Source organism: Heterocephalus glaber, unplaced genomic scaffold (assembly GCF_053883595.1).
Source record: "Heterocephalus glaber isolate CG9 unplaced genomic scaffold, H.glaber_assembly_v1.0 deba00001553, whole genome shotgun sequence".
Taxonomy (NCBI): Eukaryota; Metazoa; Chordata; class Mammalia; order Rodentia; family Bathyergidae; genus Heterocephalus; species Heterocephalus glaber.
In genome coordinates this window covers 15,396,048-15,402,314 of record NW_028258344.1, presented here as the reverse complement: position 1 = coordinate 15,402,314, position 6,267 = coordinate 15,396,048, and the positions used below count along the sequence as shown (strand labels likewise).

The window sequence follows — 6,267 nt, the reverse complement described above, 5'->3', positions numbered from 1 at the left end:
TACCTTTCTTCAGTGTGTATACACTACTTTTGAGACAAGGAGAAAAAGAGAAAGCAGGATATAGGAATTTCAAATGCATGGGTCCTAGAAGATATAGGGTTCTTAATATCTATATCTAGATGGGCCAGGGATTTAGCTCAGTGGTGCCGCCACCTGCCTCGCAAGTGGAAGGTCCCAACTTGATCCCCATACAAAAAAAAATCTATATCTAGAAGATATAGGGTACTTAATCATGGCAATAGATATAATGTTTTAGTATAGATTGTCATAGAGACACGTTTAAGTTATGAAAAAGTAATTTAAAATAACAAGTGTGATCCATTCAATCTCTTTTGGTTTTTTGTTTGTTTCGATATGTTTTTATTTTTAAAATTGTTTCTAGTTTTTTTTTATTCAAAGGTTTACTCACAGGCAGTACTTTAGAGTCCGGCTTTTTACATAAAAGACCAAAACTAAAAAAAAAAAAACGTCAAATTTGACACTGGTGAAAGAATGATCATCTTAACACTCGATGCCTCCATCAGTCCTCTGGCGTGAGATGTCCTTAACACAGGATGTGTATGATTGAGAGCATTTAAAATGAACAACCAAAAACCACAGAGTGGCTCAATTTGTCAGCCTCTTGAGGAAGAAAGCCAGCAGTTTACTGGCTGTGGCACAGAAGAACCCAAGACTGAGCTTCAGAATTTTGACTCTAAGGTCTCCTTCTCCAGGAGCAAATGAGTGTATTTCTGCTGAAGCTCCTTTCCTCTTTCCTGCTGTCTCTGCACTTCTTCCTTAGATGCTCCAGCCTCTGGAGTAAGGGACAGTCTTCCTGTTTCTTGAGTTCTTCCAAAGAGGGCAGCTCCAAGTGTGCCTGGTCAATATCACACAGGTCGTTCAGCTGCTCCTTGAGCCCCACAGAATGGGACTGGTAACCTCCCAGCAAAATCTTCATCTTCTTTTTCCTCTTCTCAGCCCTCATGGCTTCTGTCCTCACATGAGCCCCATTTGTCTCAAGCATCTTTGCAAGTGATTCAATTCTGTCCTTTGTGCTGGCTAGGTTGGCCCTTGTGTAGCGGCTCTGCCTGGGAAGATATAAAAGTGGACTGTAGCATTCTTCCTACATCTGGGCATAGGCATCACTGGAGAGTTCTCCATGGTTCATTTCTCATCTGACCACTTCCATCTCCTGTGCCAGAAGGTCCTAGGCCCTGTCCAGCTCTTCTCTGGAGAACTCTTCACAAGGATTCTGTCTCAGGTAGGTGATGTGCTCTGAGTTCTTAGTGGCAGACCCTACAGTTTCTTCTTTCTTATTTCCAGATGGTTTGTAGGGGTGATATAGAAGGTCATAATGAACCATGGTGATCATCTCGCTCTTGATTAATTCTTCACTTTTCTGTAAATCTGTTAGAGGTGGTGTTCCATTTAATGATTTTAGAATGGTTTCAGTGACTTTAGATGATCTCAGCAGATCTCTCTGGACAGCTTTATGCCTTCCTTTCCTTTCCTTCACCCATTCTTCCACCCACGTGGGCTGCTTTTGCACATCCACCTGAGCATCTTCCATACATATGTCAGCCTCTTCATGTTCATCCACCTCCTTCTCAGCATTTTCTGGTAGTACAATTTCAAAATCATTCTTAGGAGCAGGAAGGTCCATCAAGCCTAAACAGAGATGTTCAGGTGATTCTCTTGGCATCTGCTTCAGGTTAGAGAGGTCACTATAGACTGCCACCCCGTCTTGCTCCATGAGAAGGAGTCCCTAATGAATGGGCTAGAGAGAACCTCATTTCCAGGCTGCATAACTTGCTGCTGTGCAGTTGCAGCTACAAAGTCACTGTCACGCCATGGGGTGGTGAGTCCTCCTTTCAATGGTGTGTCCACATTGGCCGAGACCAGGATTCTGTCCTGAGAAGCCAGTGTCTGCAGTGTCCTAAGGGCAATGCAGATGTTGGTGACTTTGTACTCACACCGGAGGGTCCTAGTGGCAGAGTTGGTGATGCTAGACTCCTCAGCAGTCTGCTGGGCCATTTCCCCTGCTTGGCCCACTTTCACCACTCTCTGGAGTTGTGCATCTGAAATCTGAGGAGCACGAAGTACTAGTGGCTTCTCTTAGTCATCAAAGCAGAAACACCACCAGTTTGGGGAAGAGCTGATGATAAATCAGATGCCCATTTGCATTTCAAATGCCATTTGTCCTTTTTACTCTTTCTTCCTTTTCACATCTCAGCTCCTCATGGAGGTTCTGCTGTCTTAATTTCTTGAAATCTGTGTCTGGGGCCTGGTAGTTTTCCTCAGATGTGTCATAAAAGCCAAAGGCAGGCTTCTTTTCCAATGGGATTTCAGTGTTATAATCTAGTCCTCTTTTCTTTTTCCTTGTCTTTTGAATTCCTATGCCAGTTGCTCTCAGTTCTCTTCATTTCTGGAGGGCAGCAAGATGCCTTGCTTCTTTCAACTGTTTCTTGCTTTCCTCTTGGCCTTCTTGCACTGGGTATTAGCCAAGCAGGCTCTAGCTTCAGACAGCATCTCCAGTTCCTCTTGGTCCACATCAATTAGATCAGGCCACGCTGGTCTTGTCTCTGGATTTGGATCAATTTCTCCAGGTTTAAGTCTACATGAATTATCTTTGCTCTCCTCCTCCTCGTCTCTCTGGGAAGTTGTGTTCAGGAGAAAGTCATAGCACTTCAAGCACTGGGCCACTGTTCTTCCGTCGAGTAGACCAATGGTCGCCCACTGAGATGGCCTGGACCTGGCCAAGCTGTCGAGTTTTTCGTCCTCTTCTCTGGACCATTCTGTCTTCTTAATGCTTGGATTCAGCCACTTGTACCATCTGGATTTGCACTGCTTTGCTGATCTCCAATGCAGCAGTGAGGTAATCCTGGACCACTGATTTGTCCCACATTTCATGACCACTGTTTTCCGAATTTCATCCACAGTGCTCCTCTAAAATACAGGCTTTGATCATTATTCAAGGCATCCTGGCCGCAGAGTGCCCCGGCAAGGGGTAAGAAGAGCTGGAAAAAGCTAGTATGGGTGCTGAGGTCCCGAGAGGCAGGACTCAGGGAGCCATTTCCTCCAAGCTCAGCCTTCTGGGCTGAAGAGATCTGCACAGGCGTGAGGGGAAGGGAGGGAGGCATGTAGCAAGTCTTCTGGGATGTGCGTGGCCTAAGGGAAGTAAGAGCCCTCCAACCTGTAATCTCGGTGGAAAATGTACCTCATTTTGTAACTCCCAAATCTGCTACGTATCCGAAACACGAGTTCGTGTTCTCTAAAATTGAAGAATGAATTCTAGGAACAACAGAAGTTAAAAGTAGTAAAATGTATTGAGAGAAAGAAAGCTTCTGTCTGAGACAGAAGGGGGACTGGAAAGTGGGTTGGCCCTCTTCTGCTATTTTTAACTGTACTGATTTTTATATGAAACTACAAAATAACAATGCTTTGAACACAGATCTAAGATTTCTGATCTTTGAGAAAATCTCTCCTGGTACATTGAGAGTGAGCAGAGATGAAACAGTCCATGAGATTTCAAACAGAATCTTTATATTCCTCTAGCAGGCAGAGTATAGTTTTAAAGCATGGTTTTCATGAGAAATGGAAACTAAAATGTGCTTCCCTGTTGATATTTCCATTTGGAAATGTTTTCTATATTTTAGGAATGGACATTGCTGTAGGAACAGTTAACAGATGAGAGGATGTTGGGGCTGGCAGATGGGAAAGGGATTTAGTCCAAAGGGACAGCTAAAGGGAAATTTGGAGAGCGTTATGATCATATCTTGGTGGTGGTGGTGGTGGTGGCAGTTCATAAAATACATGTTTTTAAAGCTCAGAACTGTGTATTAAAACCAATGAATTTTACTATATTTAAATTTAAAAATAAAAATTTTAATATACTGCATGTATAAAAATCTGTCTTAGAAAATCTTTTGTATATTGATCAGAGCAAAGGATGCATTATTTACATAAATGTCAGTGTGACAGTTATTTGCATAAAAGGAACACATTTATTCTGTCTGTACTTCATAAGCCAGTATTTCAAAATGAACACTTATTTCTTACTTTCTTCCTCAATTCACCATTCAAGCTGACTGGTCAATAATTTATATAAATATTTATCTTTGAGCCAATAGCTTGTAAAACCAACATTCACTGTAGCCATTACGTAGCTGGTAAAATCTTCTCAGGTCAGTTAACGACACAGAATAGCCAACCTTGGGAACACACCCCACCTGTACTCCTTCTTCTAACCTGTAACCATGAGGGTCAGATGCACCAAAAAAAATAATGTGTTGTATGTTTTTCTTTCTACTTTTCTTTGTCAGCCTTTATAGTCTAACCACTAAAGTTTAATAAAATGCTAAACTCAAGTCTGAGAGTCAAATAATCAAACTTCTTTTATCTTGAAAATTTGACTCAGATCTGTCGGACATGTATGAAAAAAAATCTATTATACATACAGGAACCAATTATGCTTAGAATTTATTTTTAGTTCATGATATCTGAATTTTTGCATTGCCTACCAGTGATAAAGTCTAAATAAAATTACAAAGAAACCAGTGGGAGACCTGGGTGAATTTATTTAAAAGCTAGATTGAGAGGTAGAGAGTGGAGGAGTGGAAATTAACATTTCTTATTTAACATAAACACCAAGAAGTCATCAGACAAAAAAAAACAATGAATAAGTTATGAAAGGATGCTCACCCTCAACCATTACAAAAAGAAATGTAAATTTAAACTTATCAAACTTAACTTTCACTTATCAAACTATAAACATTTAAGCTTAAGTCAAACGTGGGTGTGGAGAAATGAGCATTCTTAGGCATCATTCATGGAAGTGTAAAATTTTTAGACAAAATTTGTATGTGTACATATCCTTTGTACCATTGTTCTGCACCTAGAAATCTACCCTCCAGATACATTCACAAAAATATGCCAAGATGTATGTATAAATATGTTATCTCAGCTTTGTTGATAGAAAAAAATTAATCAACATATTAAATAAAGTGTGATATAAATGGAGTATTTTGATACTTTTAAATGAATAAACAAAATGATATGATATGGAAGTGTCTGAAAGATGCAGTATTACACTCAAAAAAAGAAAATCAAAGTGATACTACCAACCAAAAATGGAGTAAGTCCTCTTCTTCCACTTACTGAAACTAAAAATTCTTTTTTTTACTAAGTTTATTGGTACATTTTAGGTACACAGTATGATGACATTCATCGTTGGGAATTTGTACCTTTACATGATGTATCTTGGTTCTTATTTTTTTCCTATTCCCCTGCCCTCCTTTCAACCCTTCCACTCCTCCCTATTTACAAAGACTTTGTTTCCATATTTTCCTTTTCTCATATTTTTTCCTTTCCCTTCTTTCCTTTCCCCTACTCCTCCCACTTCCCCTTCCCCTTTAGACCTTTTCTTCCTGTTTCACATTATCTATTATTCATTCTGATCCTTATTTACACTTTCAGTTTCTCACACCAGAGAAACTATTCAGTATTTATACATGTGTGTCCTATTTATTTCACTTAAGAGTATGACCTCAATGTACATCCATTTAGATATAAATGACTCATTTCTCATTCTTTAAGGCTGAGTAGTGCTTCATTTTATTTAAAAAAAAAAAAAAAAAAAAAAAAAAAAAACCACATCTTCTTTATCCAGTCTCCAGTTGATGGGCAACTGAGCTGTTTCCAAGTTTTAGCTATTTCAAACTGTGCCACTATAAACATGAGAGTGCATATATCACTGTGGTATGATTCTTTTAATTCTTTTGGGAAGATATCCACCAGGGGAATAGCTGTGTCAAGTGGGACCTCTAATCCTAGTTTTCTGAGGTATCTGCATATTGATCGCCACAGTGGTTGCACCAGTCTGTACTCCCACCAACAATGGAGAAGGGTTCCTTTCTCCCCACAATCCCACCAGCATTTGTTATTGGTTGATTTCTTGATAGCAGCCATTCTTTCTGGAATGAAGTGGAATCTTAGCATTGTTTTCATCTGCATCTCTCGAATAACCAATGATGTTGAACATTTTTCATGTTTATTTGCTGCTTTTGTTTGTTTGTCTGAGAAATATTCATTTCAGATGTCCATTTTTGAATTGGGTCTTTAAATTTGGGGAGTCTGATTTTTTCAGTTCTTTATAGATTCTAGATAGTAGACCTTTGTCTGAGGAACAGTTGGTAAAAATTTTTTCCCATATTGTAGGTTGTCTCTTAGCTCTGTTGCTGGCTTCTCCTGCAGTGCAGAAGCTTTTTAATAGGATGAGATTCCAGTTGT

The 6,267-nt window shown here is 39.7% G+C and overlaps 1 pseudogene; it reads right to left on the bottom strand.

Moving 5' to 3' along the window:
- Nucleotides 1-680: 680 nt before the first annotated feature.
- On the bottom strand, nt 681-4,138 carry LOC101724512 (cell division cycle 5-like protein pseudogene; annotated as a pseudogene).
- Nucleotides 4,139-6,267: the final 2,129 nt, after the last annotated feature.